Source organism: Thalassophryne amazonica, chromosome 4 (assembly GCF_902500255.1).
Source record: "Thalassophryne amazonica chromosome 4, fThaAma1.1, whole genome shotgun sequence".
Lineage (NCBI taxonomy): Eukaryota > Metazoa > Chordata > Actinopteri > Batrachoidiformes > Batrachoididae > Thalassophryne > Thalassophryne amazonica.
The window spans coordinates 133,181,951-133,198,462 of record NC_047106.1 but is presented as its reverse complement, the minus strand read 5'-3'; the positions used below and the strand labels follow the sequence as shown (position 1 = coordinate 133,198,462).

General features: G+C 40.5%; 1 pseudogene; it reads right to left on the bottom strand.

Annotated features, from left to right (window-relative positions):
- LOC117509040 overlaps positions 1 to 16,512 on the bottom strand; it is a 53,604-nt pseudogene that overhangs the window by 30,441 nt on the left and 6,651 nt on the right.

Genomic DNA, 16,512 nt, shown 5'->3' with positions numbered 1-16,512 from the left:
TGTGTGCGCCGCGACAGGAAAAACACCTCTGTGTTGAAAACCATTTGTAAAATTCAGGCGGCTTTTGATGGCTTTCAACAAGTGAGTAACTGAGAAATTGTTTAACAGCTTGGGCATGTTCCAACTTGCCCGTTAATGTTTCCAACGGAGGTGTTTTTCCTGTCGCGACCCCCCACGGTCGGGTCCGGCCCGACATGCGACTCTGCCCGCACGTTCTTTCATTACAAAATGTCCGTTAACAATGGAATGTCCGAATAAACTCCTCATGCCGACTTCTTCTGTAAGTTCTCTGTTCTCTGACGACTTCCTGGCTCAACAGAGCCTGAAATGTGGAAGTTTTCAACTTGAAACGGTGAGACGCTGCCGCCTCAAAGCGCAGATCGCCGTCAGGCGCCGTGGGCCGTCCTTACGGCGACACTACCAGACCAAAATCTCTCATCAGCCGTTAAAATTTTACCGAAAACCAGCTGAATTTATCGAATGGTGTCCACTCAGTTGTGCCTTACAATTTTGAAAAAATTTTGATCAAACAAAGCAGCAGTCTCTGAGCCATTCCTAAACAATGAAAAAATCGACGAGAGGGTGGGCCACTCCTCACTCAAAGACTGCCCACAGGCGAATGACGTAACCGACAGGCGTGAAAAAACTCTTGCATGCCCACGAGGGTTCAAGCATGTCTGATGTAATCACACGTGATTCAAATCCATATGGTTTTTGAAAAAAATAATAAGGTCCGTTACTTTTATCACAGACCTCGTATATATATATATATGTATATATATATATATATATATATATGTATATATATATATGTATATATATATATATATATATATATATGTATATATATATATGTATATATATATATGTATATATATATATATGTATGTATATATATATATATATGTATATATATATATATATATATATATTTCACATCATGTGCGCCTGTAATCAACTTTTCTACAGCACGGCTTTGCTTTGAACCGTGAACCAATCGAAGCAGTGGTTCGCAGATTGAAGCAATGCTTCCTATTGCTTTGTTTATTCTTTCTTTCTTTCGCTTAATTTTCCCCCACTAAAACCCTAAAGAGCATACTTCTGTGAGTATTATTTACCTTTTCTATGTTAAACCGACCTGTTATGGTCTTCTGAAACAGTTGATAGATGTATTTTATAACTTAAAAACGGGAGCGATGCTAACGCGTTAGCATGTCTATGGCATTTTCAATGTTAAAAGTTAGCATGAAGCAGTTGCAGCTGTCATCACGTTCGGGTGCATTTGTTTTCAAATTGTAATATTTCTTAAATTTATTTTTGTTTATATATTAATAATCTAATGATTATTCTATACAGTTTTAGAGAAAGAGGCATAAACAACCTGAATAGAAACACAACAGAAAATATAAACGCAACTAACAATAAACATACATAAATAAATAAATACATACATACAGAAATAAGTGTTTCCTGTGAACACCTAGTGACTCTTACACCTCCACTTCATCCCTGTCTTATTTAATGACAGTTTGTTTCGGTCAAACTATATTTTCAATGTGTTAATTTCTTCAGTGATTTCCTCCAGCACTATCTGCTAAACTAGAAAACTGCTGCATCCTAGTAAGAGCAGAATACTACTGGAATGAATTTGAATAAAGTAAGTTGGTGTTGTGTGGGCCACTGAAGAGGAGGTACTGCTGGCCTCCACCAGAGGGCGCCCTGCCTGAAGTGCGGGCTTCAGGCACAGAGGGCGCTGCCGCCTCTTTAGGACAGCTGTCCATCATCTCCAACAGCTGTCATCTATCAATCACTCCATAAAGCCGGATGACATCTCCACCTCGCTGCCGAGATATCTTCAAGCGAAGAAGGTAATACCTCAGCCGTGATCGTGCCGTGCACACATTATTTTCTCTATTCTGTGATATTGTTTCAGGAGTCTGCTCACTGTTGTTGTTCTGTCGGAGTACGGAGTGGTGACGAAGTGAAGGGCGTTCACTTGTCAGTGGAAATCGTGTGGGTTCCGGCTCCTCTCTGGACGGACGTCTTCTATCCTCGAGCCTGCCCACATGTCACCTTTGTAGATTCACTACATACAAATTCTGTAATCGTCTGTGTTTCGTTGTGCACATTCACAACAGTAAAGAGTTATATTTTCGGCTCATTCATTGTCCATTCATTTATGCCCCCTGTTGTGGGTCCGTGTCACTACACTTTCACAACAGTTTTTTTTTTTTTTTCTTACTAAATGGATGCTGCACTCACTGCAGTTTATTGTCTGGAATAGTCCCAGATTGTATTTCAGAGCTTCTAGAATTGAAACTTTTTCGTGCAGGTGGTGTTGGGGAGTAATTTTGGGTTTGGGGTCTTGGGCCACATGTAGAACGAATCAGTTTTTAAATTAAGCTTTCAATTCATATAGTGGCATCTACCTTTTTTTTTTTTTTTTAAAGGTTACTTTATACTTTAAGTAGGTTTTGGAGCACATACTTTTTCACTTTTACTTGAGCAAAGAGGTCAAGTTGATACTTCAACTTTTACCAGAGCGTTTTTAAACTGCAGTATCTATACTTCTACTTAAGTAACAAATGTGTGTACTTTTGACACCACTGCCAACCGTATTAAAAACACTGGCACAGGCTGGTGTACATCTAATAAATTAATGCAGTTGTCACACCTTGATGATTAACCAGCGTATGCCGACAGCAATGTTTCCACCCAATGGTTCAGGTCGGTACTGCATGCTGTGGTGCAGGTCAGAAACAGAGTAATTTAACATATTTTTTTTTTATTTTCATTTTTTAATCTTGGTGGACCATTTTCATTGTGTACAGAATGCTGATGAATGGGCTGGCTGTGGTAAACGCTGCCGTGAATGAATGAAGTGCTGTGTGATCTGTCTGTGTGCTGATCACCGAAAGCCACGGCGCTTTAAATGTTTAAAGAGCACATTAATCAAGCATGACCACACGTGATCGATCATCATCTGATGATCACACCGACAGCAATGACGCTTTAAAGAGTTACAGCGCATTAATCAGGTGTGATCACCCTGATTGATCGATCAGGTAGTTTGATGACCACACCGCAGCAACAGCACTTTAAAAGTTAAAAAGAGTTTAAAAGAGTTACAGCGCTTTATTTGCTCACCCCTGATTGATCAAGTTGACTGGCGCTTTAAAAGTTTAAATCATCACAGCGCTTCTGTGTGACCAGAGCGCATCCTCTGAGAAATGCACCTGCAGCAGAAAAACTACCAAACACTATGTTTCCAGCTACAACAAGAACTAAAGTATTTTCAGACGTCATTTCCTAAAATCGGGAGCTTTATGTGGATTCATGTCCATTTGTGATGGTGAATTGGACTGAAGCAAACAGTTCAGACTTTATATTTTTTCCGTGTGAATGAAACAGTCTGTCCGCATGAGGACTGCAGGATTCAGCCAATCATTGGCCAGCATTAATGGACGTATTTAGACTTATGAGTAAATTACAAGAAACGTGTGCCAACAATCACATAACTTACCTACAATTTATGTCCCACATGTGTGGGATGTATGAGTCACACACTGGCATGCGTTGAAAATTTTCAGCATGCCCAAAATGTTTTGAGGAGCTCAGCGTATTATGACTTATATCAGTGAGCTTCAGTGTGTTTCAGTGTGCTCTTAACTTATAAAAAAACTTATCCTTAAGTTATTAGACTTATGCCAGCATTTTTTTAATACGATTGGCATGTGCTGGCTAAATCGTTATGGTGTGACAGGGCCTTGTTATTATGGAACATATACATTAACAACAAACTCAACAATTTGCCTAATTTATCGAATTTACCGTGTAAAATGGGGAACCATCCAAGCTGTCTAGAGTAAGGATGGAACTCTGTTGACTTCAACTGAGGAGGTAATCAGGCGCTGGAAGGAACACTTTACGGAACTCCTGCAGCAGACCGGAGCGTAGGGGCAGAGCTGGAAGCTGATGGAGGATCATCATCAATTTCCCTGGTGGAAGTCACTGAGATAGTCAAAGAACTCCGCAGTGGCAAAGCCCTGGGTGTTGATGAGATCTGTCCAGAAATGCTGAAGGCTCTGGATGTGGAGGGACTGTCTTGGATGAGACGTCAACATTGCATTGAGGTCTGGGACAGTGCCTAAGGAGTGGCAAACTGATGTAGTCGGGGAGGAGGGTCTCGTCACTGTTATTTGAAGATGATGTGACCCTGTTGACTTCATCGGCCCGTGACCTCCAACACTCACTGGATCAGTTCGCAACCAAGTGTGAAGTGGCTGGGATGAGGATCAGCACCTCTAAATCTGAGGCCACGGTTGTCAGCAGGAAACCAGTGGATTGCCTACTCCAGGTACGGAATGTGGTCTTGCCCCAAGTGAAGGAGTTCAAGTACCTTGGGGTCTTGTTCATGAGTTAGGGGACAATGGTGCGTGAGACTGGCCGAAAACTCGGCAGAGCAGGAACAGTGTTGCATTTGCTCTACCATACTGTTGTGACGACAAAGGAGCTGAGCCAAAAGGCGAAGCTCTTGATCTACAACCCCTGGCAAAAATTATGGAATCACCGGCCTCGGATGATGTTCATTCAGTTGTTTAATTTTGTAGAAAAAAAGCAGATCACAGACATGACACAAAACTAAAGTCATTTCAAATGGCAACTTTCTGGCTTTAAGAAACACTATAAGAAATCAAGAAAAAAAGATTGTGACAGTCAGTAACGGTTACTTTTTTAGACCAAGCAGAGGAAAAAAATATGGAATCACTCAATTCTGAGGAATAAATTATGGAATCACCCTGTAAATTTTCATCCCCCAAACTAACACCTGCATTAAATCAGATCTGCTCGTTGACATTGACCTTATGCCATGACATTGACCCTATGTGTCTTTTTGCAAGGAATGTTTTCACAGTTTTTGCTCTATGGCAAGATGCATTATCATCTTGAAAAATGATTTAATCATCCCCAAACATCCTTTCAATTGTCCAAAATATCAATGTAAACTTGTGCATTTATTGATGATGTAATGACAGCCATCTCCCCAGTGCTTTTACCTGACATGCAGCCCCATATCATCAATGACTGTGGAAATTTACATGTTCTCTTCAGGCAGTCATCTTTATAAATCTCATTGGAATGGCACCAAACAAAAGTTCCAGCATCATCACCTTGCCCAATGCAGATTCGAGATTCATCACTGAATATGACTTTCATCCAGTCATCCACAGTGCACGATTGCTTTTCCTTAGCCCATTGTAACCTTGTTTTTTTTCTGTTTAGGTGTTAATGATGGCTTTTGTTTAGCTTTTCTGTATGTAAATCCCATTTCCTTTAGGCGGTTTCTTACAGTTCGGTCACAGACGTTGACTCCAGTTTCCTCCCATTCGTTCCTCATTTGTTTTGTTGTGCATTTTTCGATTTTTGAGACATATTGCTTTAAGTTTTCTGTCTTGACGCTTTGATGTCTTCCTTGGTCTACCAGTATGTTTGCCTTTAACAACCTTCCCATGTTGTTTGTATTTGGTCCAGAGTTTACACACAGCTGACTGTGAACAACCAACATCTTTTGCAACATTGCGTGATGATTTACTCTCTTTTAAGAGTTTGATAATCCTTTCCTTTGTTTCAATTGACATCTCTCGTGTTGGAGCCATGATTCATGTCAGTCCACTTGGTGCAACAGCTCTCCAAGGTGTGATCACTCCTTTTTAGATGCAGACTAATGAGCAGATCTGATATGATGCAGGTGTTAGTTTTGGGGATGAAAATTTACAGGGTGATTCCATATTTTTTTCCTCTGCTTGGTCTAAAAAAGTAACCGTTACTGACTGCCACAATCTTTTTTTCTTGATTTCTTATAGTGTTTCTTAAAGCCAGAAAGTTGCCATTTGAAATGACTTTAGTTTTGTGTCATGTCTGTGATCTGCTTTTTTTCTACAAAACTAAACAACTGAATGAACATCCTCCGAGGCCGGTGATTCCATAATTTTTGCCAGGGGTTGTACTGGTCAGTCTTCATTCAGACTGTCACCTATGGTCATAAGGGTTGGGTCATCAATGAAAGAACTAGATCACGGGTACAAGTGGCCGAAATAGGTTTCCTCAGGAGGGTGGCTTGTGTGTCCCTTAGAGATAAGGCGGGAAGCTTGGCCATCCATGAGGAGCTCAGAGTAGAGCCGCTGCTCCTTTATGTTGAAAGGAGCCAGCTGAGGTGGTTCTGGCATCTGGCAAGGATGCCCCTGGGCGCATCCCTAGGGAGGTGTTCATGGCACGTCCAACTGGGAGGAGACTCCAGGGAAGACCCAGGACTGTGGAGAGATTATATCTCTGGAATTGACTTGGGAATGCCTGGGTATCCGCCAAACAGAAGTGGCTAAAGTGACCTGGGAAAGAGAAGTTTGGGGCCCCCTGCCAGAGCTGTTACCCCCACGACCTGGTCCCGAATAACCAGTTGAAGATGAGTGAGTGAGACATTACTCTGTCTACCTACCGCTAAATGATCAATATTATATCAATAATTTTGCTTATTTATTCAAATAGGATTATTATTTCATTACATAAGCACAATGCAAAAATGCACCAAGAGGAAATGGATTCTTCAGGGAAAATAATCCTAAATAATAATAAAAGTTTGGTCGTGAGAACTATCAAATTTTTCTGGCGTTCGCCCTATCTAATATGTTGATGGTAATTCTTTTTTGGGTTCTTTACTATTTTAAAAACTGCAATAAAATGATCACAGTCAGTATTATTTGTTGAAATTATATTAGAAACTAGCATGTTGCCCGTGGGGATCCTCTGGTTCTAGATTGGGTGGTGTTTATAAAATAGGTAGCTGACATTTTTCAAGGGTGGTAATACATTAAGCTGTGAGTTGGAATGGCGTGTCAGTCTAGAATGTTTTCAGAATCTTAGACCTCAACAATTTTTAGAAGAGGATCTCAACCCTTTCATTTTCGCTTTTAATTTTGTCATTTTTAATGTTAATTTACTGTCTTAATATATTTATAAATGGTTAAGGTTGTTATTTTCATATACACAATGTTATGACTATTATTTTATTTTGTTATCACTTCTATTTTGTCATTTGATATTGCAGTCACCACAATGGAAATAAGTGTTTTCACTTTCTTGTGTCGTCCATGTATTTTTAATATATTTAAAATTATATGCACTTACTTTGAACTTAAATAAAATCACACACTCACGCTTTTAATATACAGATGATTTATTGCCCCCTCCTGGAAAGGCGTGTGAGTCCAAAATGTAATTAGCAACGTTAGCAAATATTTGTAGCTTCAACAAAACTAACACTGACATGTCAGCATCCCGTTTGAGTAGCATTCATCCGTGACAGCAAATGTCAGCTGCACACTTTTTGTGGGTGGGTGGCTGGCACGCAGCTGTTTATGTAGGAACTTCTCATTTTAGACACAAACAGGGTGGAGATCAAACACAATACACGTTTCACTCATGGTGTCAGCAACATGAGACTGAACTCACTCATGGTAACGGCAACATAACTTAACTGAAGTGACTAAAACAAGTGAACTACAAAATCACAATAAATTAATAACACCAACAACACTGTTGAAATAACATTAACCACAATAACGGCATCTAAAAGCCCAAACTCCCATGGTGCATTGCAGCACAACATCCATTATTTATTGGTTAACTAAAACTGCTAACTTCTCCAAAAATATTAGTCTTATCAATTTTCACTTTTTGCCGCATTCATCCTTGACCCAAAATACATAAGCATGCCAAATGGCAAATACCAACTCTGTTTTTTGTGTGAACAAAGCCACACACACACACACACACACATGCACAGAGGCCACTTGGCTATTCTAGTAAAGATATTATCTGATTCTCTCAGGTAGTCAACCTTTGACAAAAGGTACTAGTCACCATTAAACAGTGTTGTTGATCACCTGTGATGAAGCCGTGATGTTTTACTGCAAAGAAAAATAATATTTTGAATCAACAATTTGGGTTTTGTTGCAGGTTTCCTTGTTTTTGGGATCATTGTCATGTATCATCCAAGCAACAGTGAATATAGCAGCCAGCAGAACCCTGAGATTAGTAACTACCGTTAGACTTCATAAACAGGCTGATAGGCCTATCAGCCTTTATTATATGTTGCATGTGACAAGGTGTCATCATGGCCCAAAGTATGAGGTTCACTGGTCCTCACCTGTATCTATTAGAACCCAAAATTTCAGAGCTGAATATGTCGCAGTGTTATTGACTGACGACAGAAAGTTTGCAGACACATTTCCTGACTTGCTGACTGATTCTGTTAATCATTTGCTTTCCTTGCTAATAACAGGGAATAAACAGATGTATCAATAAAGTTCGATGCAAACCTTTGGTAGTTTCCATGCGAGGTACAAGATGTTTGCTCTCCTCCTGGATCCACTCTTCCATCCCCTTACGCCCCATCCCAAAGTCTCTCAGTGTCATCAGGGTGAAACGTCGCAGCTGCCGCCAGCGTTCTCCGTTGCTGATGGCCAAACCTTTAGAGATAAATAGGTGGTGGTTAAAGTTAAGATAACCTGTGGTCAACCCAAACAAAAGAAAACACAGCAAATTTAAATTCAGCACATTAGATTGAAAATCGTTTTGTGTTTGAGCAAACATCCAACAACTGAGTGCATGTCTTACAGTGTGACTCTTATCCAAGCCCCAACCCCGTGACTGAAAAAATGAAGCTCATGTGGAAATGATAAACTTTGCAGTTTGTTGAATGGCCTCTTGAGGCTTGCTCCAAAAGTGAGCTACTCCTCATAGAAGCTCATGTTAAATTGCCCAACATTAAAGTAAAAATAAACATATTTACAATCCCATTTCCAATGAAGTTGGGACGTTGTGTAAAATGTAAATAAAAACAATACTATGATTTGCAAATCCTCTTCAACCTATATTCAATTGAATACACCACAAAGACAAGATATTTAATGTTCAAACTGATAAACTTTGTTGCTTTTGCGCAAATATTTGCTCATTTTGAAATGGATGCCTGCAACACATTTCAAAAAAGCTGGGACAGTGGTGTTTATCACTGTGTTACATCACCTTTCCTTCTAACAACACTCAATAAGCGTTTGGGAACTGAGGACACTAATTGTGTTTTAAAGTTAATTTTAATTTAAGTTCATTTTAATTTTAAAGCTGTTTTTCCCTCTTAATTGATATCCCTCCTCTCCATCCCTGAACAATTTCTGTATGTTTTTGGTAAAAGGTTATTTTTTTGCTTTGTACAAGATTTGTGCTGTTTAGAATTTTACTATGTCTGTTCATTTTAATGGTTTTGACTTTAAGAAGAGTGAGTGAGTCTGGTCTTGATAGTGACATGAATGACCCATATTGTTCTTTTTTGAAGAACAGTTAGTGAGTTTATCAAACTCATGTAGTTATTGCCCCAGATCTCTATACAGTAATAGAAATCCGGTACGACGATGGAACAGTGTAGGCTGTGGAGTGATGGGAGATGAGACAGGTAGGAATCACACCACAAACTCGCAGACACACCAAGAACACACACCCAGGGACTGGGAGAAATCGGCATGCTCACCTACACACACAAGCACACCATGGGTCAGACACACACTTGCACATGACAGACAGGCGACACACTCACACATGCATCCACAGACAACAGGGGGGCAGGACAGGACAGGTGACCAGAGACATAAAAGGACACAGGGAGAGCAATCACATAAAAAGAACACCAAAAACAACTCAACTGAACCCCAACACTGTCCATTCTAGAGATAGCCCACCATTATGATGCCCTCAGCATCCCAGAAGACAGAGTCCATGACCTTTCCAGCAGATGATACAGCTTTTGCTGTCTTCAGCAAGGAGAACCCACGTGTTTCCATTGCTTTGACTGGACTCTGGTTTGAAGTGATGGACCCAGGTCTCTCCCATGGTCACACATCATCACATGAAGTTATCTGGATCTGCCTCAAAAAGCTGAAGATTCTACCTGGACATCTAGAACCTTGTGCATTTCTGATCGGCTGTGAGAAGCCTTGGGATCCACCATGCTGAAAGTTTCATCATTCCCAGTTCTTCCATCAGAACCGAACGAACTCTCTTCTCAGAAATGCTGACAGCACTGGTTATGTGACGCTCACGTACTCTTCTGTCAGCGAGGACTATATCAGGTGGCAGTTCTGGTCTTCCTTATCTTGCTTCAACTTCCATGCTTGTCCTCTTGAATTCGGCTGACCGGCGTTTAACTGTAGCGTAAGACGGGGCATCCTCCCCTAATGTCATTACCATGTCCTCATGGATCTCCTTCAGAGACCATCCCTTTTTTGTGGGATACTGAATCACAGCACACCCACCAGCTTTGTCCATTTTACCAACCTGACACAGCCCCTACTCGCTTCACTGAAATATTGCGTCTGCGACATTGCAGCCAGTGAGTCAAAAATTCATACATTCAACTTTTGGTCCCTCAGAATGCAAACCATGGAGAACCACGCCCTACTTTTTCTGGGCCAGGCTCAAAATTTCTTAGTCAACCATAATATTTGAGCTTCATAACTGTTATTCAGTAGACCTCTGGGTGACGTTACACAGGGTTTGTCCAGTTAATATACATATAATCGATGCTGTTATCATGTCAAAATGGCACCAGCACAAAGCCTTCGGAGGCCTTCTTGCTTGATGTTATACAGGTGCAGATTTATCCTCTCAGCCAGGCACATGATCATCCTAATCACAGCGGGACATGATGATTTCACTAAATGGAGATGTTATGACTGCCGTGTGGTTGGTGAAGTGTGATAAGCTGTTAATATATGACACACACACACACACACACAAAACCCTCTGCACCAAGGATAGATGGTGAGTTTTAAAGGTGTCTTTATGTTTGTCTTAACTTTGACATTGTCATGATTTTGACTAAAAAAACAAAGTGCTCTGGTCAACATGATGTGGCTCTGTTACCTCAACACCCACAAGGAGAGTGGCATCGAGACTGAGAATCAGCCAAAATAAATAGAGCCCGACCGATATGGATTTTTTGAGGCCGATGCCGATAACGATATTTGGATGAAAAAATGCAGATAATTGATAAATCGGCTCATAAACCGATAGCCAATAAATCAGCCGATATTATTATTATTTTTTTAAATGAATAAAATGTTCTTTTTTGGACCCTTAACAAAAAAGGTATGAGCTAAAAGCTGAAGCTTTGTCCTCATATTGATTAACTTTATAAGAGAGAAGAATTTTCAAGTTCAAAAAATGCAATCAAGAAATAAACCTTTGTGAAATTAGAAAATACATATCCTTAAAAAGAGTTGTGAAATACATCTGATCTTGTACCTCTTATTGCTGCAACTTAGATATAGGTTCAGGATAAGGATATAGATCCTTATAAACTTACTTGTATGCTTTTGTCAGCCGATCAGTGCAGTGTGACGGCAAACTACGGGGCCAGTGATGAACACATTTAAGCAGGGCTGTAAGCAGCTCTCAGTTGAATGGAGTCAGAGCTCCATCTACTGGACAAACGGTGCAAGGACATTTTACATTGCCGACACAAACATTATTTCAGTAACTGTTCTGTTTATGAGAAATTATCGGCGTTCTATCGGCAAAATTTCGGCCGATAGTGAGTAATTTGAAAAGGGCTTATATCGGCCGATAATATTGGCCAGCCGATATATCGGTCAGGCTCTAAAAATAAATACCCTCAAACCCATGGTTGCGTGTACATGGCAACAGATTTGCAACAGACAGCAAAGGTTTGCACGATTGCCCCATTTGTTCCAGTCATTCGTCATATTATTTCACACAGTTTGCATGTAACTGCTGACTTGACAAACTCGTCAAACTCCATCTTATGGCTGCAGATTGGTCACCATCTTTGACATGCCCATTTTGGGAATTCAAGGTTGCAATGTGACAGCAAGGTGATTGGACAAGGTCGAGTAAATGTGGGTCATGATGCAATCTCCAAACACTGTTTTTGGTGTGATTGAGCCCTTACCATAGCCGCTGGTCAGTCTGACAATGAAAGGAATTGGTGCCCTTCCAGAAAAATCATCTCCATGGTCCACCAGGGCCTCCTTCACGGTATCGTAGCCCAAAAGAACCACCACTCTCTGAGGGCCCAGATACACAGTCATCACAGGGCCATAGCTTTCACTGAGCTGCAGGTTAAGCAAAAAAGGATGTAAGGAACACATTGAAAACACATTTAAATATGTGCAGAGAATGGCAGGTCCTAGGCAGTCTAAAGCCACCTTGACACTTGCATGAATTTGAGCCGCTTCATGCCAATGTGCCTGCTTTGTCTCGCTTGACCCCACGCTACATACAATCATTTTGTAGCCGATGACACATTTGCGCACAGAAGTTGGCTGCTGAAATCATTCTGTCATCGCTCCCACAGTATATTAAAATTGATTGGTAAAACGGTTACATTTTCATTCCTTCTCATGAGTTGGACAAAGTATCTGTAAGGTTATGTTTATTATAGATGTAACATCTCTTCAGAAGAAGTGTTAGGCTTCTGTGGCTGTGATTGGACAAATTGTGCATAGTGCATGTTTTGCATTTTGTATCTCCAGCTATACAGCTTCATGATGAAGTGGTACAGAGGAGAGTTTACTTTCACCAAAACATTAAATCTAGGCTTGCATCTCAGATGTACAGTAGTGTTCAGAATAATAGTAGTGCTATGTGACTAAAAAGATTAATCCAGGTTTTGAGTATATTTCTTATTGTTACATGGGAAACAAGGTACCAGTGGATTCAGTAGATTCTCACAAATCCAACAAGACCAAGCATTCATGATATACACACTCTTAAGGCTATGAAATTGGGCTATTAGTAAAAAAAAAGTAGAAAAGGGGGTGTTCACAATAATAGTAGCATCTGCTGTTGACGCTACAAACTCAAAACTATTATGATCAAACTGTTTTTTTTTTAAAGCAATCCTGTAAATCACTAAACTAGTATTTAGTTGTATAACCACAGTTTTTCATGATTTCTTCACATCTGCGAGGCATTAATTTTGTTGGTTTGGAACCAAGATTTTGCTCATTTACTAGTGTGCTTGGGGTCATTGTCTTGTTGAAACACCCATTTCAAGGGCATGTCCTCTTCAGCATAAGGCAACATGAGTCTTCAAGTATTTTGACATATCCAAACTGATCCATGATAGGTCCAACACCATAGTAGGAGAAACATGCCCATATCATGATGCTTGCACCACCATGCTTCACTGTCTTCACTGTGAACGCTGGTTTGAATTCAGTTTGGGGGTCGTCTCACAAACTGTCTGCGGCCCTTGGACCCAAAAAGAACAATTTTACTCTCATCAGTCCACAAAATATTCCTCCATTTCTCTTTAGGCCAGTTGATGTGTTCTTTGGCAAATTGTAACCTCTTCTGCACATGTCTTTTATTTAACAGAGGGACTTTGCAGGGGATTCTTACAAATAAATTAGCTTCACACAAGCGTCTTCTAACTGTCACAGCACTTACAGGTAACTCCAGACTGTCTTTGATCATCCTGGAGCTGATCAATGGGTGAGCCTTTGCCATTCTGGTTATTCTTCTATCCATTTTGATGGTTGTTTTCCGTTTTCTTCCACGCGTCTCTGTTTTTTTTTTTTTTTTTTGGCCATTTTAAAGCATTGGAGATCATTGTAGATGAACAGCCTATAATTTTTTGCACCTGCGTATACGTTTTTAATCAAACTATGCTGTTCTTCTGAACAATGTGTTGAACGTCCCATTTTCCTCAGGCTTTCAAAGAGAAAAGCATGTTCAACAGGTGCTGGCTTCATCCTTAAATAGGGGACACCTGATTCACACCTGTTTGTTCCACAAAATTCACGAACTCACTGACTGAATGCCACACTGCTATTATTGTGAACACCCCCTTTTCTACTTTTTTTTACTAATAGCCCAATTTCATAGCCTTAAGAGTGTGCATATCATGAATGCTTGGTCTTGTTGGATTTGTGAGAATCTACTGAATCTACTGGTACCTTATTTCCCATGTAACAATAAGAAATATACACCTGGATTAATCTTTTTTGTCACATAGCACTACTATTATTCTGAACACTACCTTACCTTCTGACAAATTGTAGCTAAAGTTTCAGGTCTTCTTTTTAATAAAATCCTCCTCTGTACCACTTCATTGTGAAGCTGTATAACTGGTGATACAAATGCAAAACATGCACAATTTCTCCAATCAAAGCCACAGAAGCCTGTAGGTTTTTCTGGGTTGTCTGGGTGTCTTGGTGGCTTTCCTCATTCTTCTTCTTGCACAGTCACTCAGTTTTTGAGAACTGTCTACTTCGCATAGATTTACCACAGAGTGCCAAACTCAGTTTTTGAGAACTGTCTACTTCGCATAGATTTACCACAGAGTGCCAAACTCTTTGTATTTCTTAACTGATGTAAATAAAGTTCAAGACATATTCAGTGACTTGGAAATGTTCATGTATCCATCCCCTGACTTGTCGCAAGAAAAGTGGCAATTAAACTGATTATTTACAGGTATTATACCAAAGGGGCTGATTACTTATGCAACCTATCATCTTGGCTTTTATATTTTTAATTAATTTCTATCAAGTTGTAGAGATTTACTTTCAGTTTGAGTCTAAGGAAGATAATTTTAGATTTTTTTTATATTGAGAATCCTGATTTACTTTTTGGATATGAAATGACATAAACAAATTAAAATGCGTGAAATATCAAGGGGCTGAATACTTTTGCAAGCCACTGTAATTTCAGCTTCAGATGTGCTGCAAGGAATGACACGTGGTGACACACCGTGTTTTTAAATAGCTTGCGCAATGTTCATGACGAGTTCACGCAAGTGGCGCAAAATTTATGCGTGCCAGAAATTTTGAACATTTTGTTGAGAACAATGAATGCTACAAAATGTGTTAAAATTAATGAGTTATGTCTGCACTATTTTATTGTGCGTAAGGTTACATGCTGTTTCGCAGAGTGATTAAATAAAGGCGGAGCCTCCCTGCACACGAGAGACTAGTCCGGTGCAGGGCAGTGTGGTTACCAACACCAAAAGTAATATGCTTCTCGTCATGCTTCATGTACTTGTGGTTTAAGTGATACATCTGAAAAGATGTCAACTTCACAGACTGAACGAGAAGAAGGTTCAGGTGCTCGTGAGAGACCCGCTGCTGAAGAATCAACAGGGTGACCCAAAATTTACAGGGTGATTCCATAATTTTTTCCTCAGAATTGAGTGATTCCATATTTTTTCCCTCTGCTTGGTCTAAAAAAGTAACCGTTACTGACTGCCACAATTTTTTTTCCTGATTTCTTATAGTGTTTCTTATAGCCAGAAAGTTGCCATTTGAAATGACTTTAGTTTTGTGTCATGTCTGTGATCTGCTTTTTTTCTACAAAATTAAACAACTGAATGAACATCCTCTGAGGCCGGTGATTCCATAATTTTTGCCAGGGGTTGTATTTCAACGGAGAATGCTTTATTTGTGAGAAAGTTGGACATAAAGCACAAGACTGCAGAAACAAAGATAAAAATCAGCGGAGAAGAATAATAAGGCAGCCACCATTACAGACACTGGACAAAACTTTTCTCCTGGGAAGAATAAATGTAAGGCTGTGAAGGAAGAAGACGAGACATTTGTGCTCCACGTGAGGGAATGGAAGCCCCACAGCACACTACAACAAGGTCTACTAGTGGACAGTGGAGCCTCTACTCACATCATGACTGATGAAAAAGCCTTCATCAGATTCGACGAGACATTCCAGCCCAAGAAACACGTGATGCAGCTCGCTGATGGGACGGGGATCACCGGGAGTGTCCTGAAGAAAGGCGTGGCACAGATTAAGCTGACCGACTGCGATGGAAAAGTGTTCAATGTCAAACTCACAGACACTCTCCTGATTCCGGGGTACCCACAGACAAGGGAGTAACTTTGATTTTGATATTGGTGGGGACACAAAAGTGCTCCAAGACAAAGAATGTTTTTTGCATTACCAATCATAAGTTCATGTCATGCAGATGTTATAGGTTAACAAGCCATCCTAATGGTTAGGGAGTTGGTCTTTCAATCACAGGGTTGCAGGCTCAAATCCCAACCTTACTGTTGTGAAAGTGTAGTGACACGGACCCACAACAGGGGGCACAAATGAACGGACAATAGAAGGAGTCAAATTTGAACACTTTACTGTTGTGAATGCCACAACCATACACAGCAGATTATAGAATGATACAAAGTCAATGGATAAAGGTGTCGTGTGGGCAGGCTCGACGATAGGAGACGTCCGTCTAGAGAAGAACCGGAACCACACGATTTCCTCCGCCACCGAACCCGAAGGATACTGGAGCCGCCAGGTCCCGAGTCCCCCAGGTGGCCACCGTCTCCGCGTGTCGGATCTGGTACTGCTGGTGAAGAGCAAAGACAGTCAAGCGTGGGTGTGTGTACACCCAGTAACAACAACGGTGGGAATTCCACCTCCACCTCA